The following is a 289-nucleotide window of genomic DNA, read 5'->3' on the forward strand; positions in this document are numbered from 1 at the left end:
GGAAGGAGGCGGGGCCAGAACGCGGGAATGGGGAGGAGACCGTTGAGGGTAAATGCGATCGCGCGCGGAATCCTTCCGCCAAACGGGCCGAGCAAATAGGCCCCCTGGCGGGAGCGTGAGTTGCAAAGTTGAACGCGGGAGTTGGGGATGGGGGAGAAGATGCAGCTGTGCACTCAAGGGTTGCGGGCTTCGCAGGACACTGTTCACTGCGGCTAAGTGTTTTGCAGACCTGGCCATGTGAAAAGCCCACGGAGGGAATTTGGGTGTCCTGGAATTTCCCCTTAAGAGA

Source organism: Bison bison, unplaced genomic scaffold (assembly GCF_000754665.1).
Source record: "Bison bison bison isolate TAMUID 2011002044 unplaced genomic scaffold, Bison_UMD1.0 scf7180017864160, whole genome shotgun sequence".
In the NCBI taxonomy this organism is placed as follows: domain Eukaryota; kingdom Metazoa; phylum Chordata; class Mammalia; order Artiodactyla; family Bovidae; genus Bison; species Bison bison.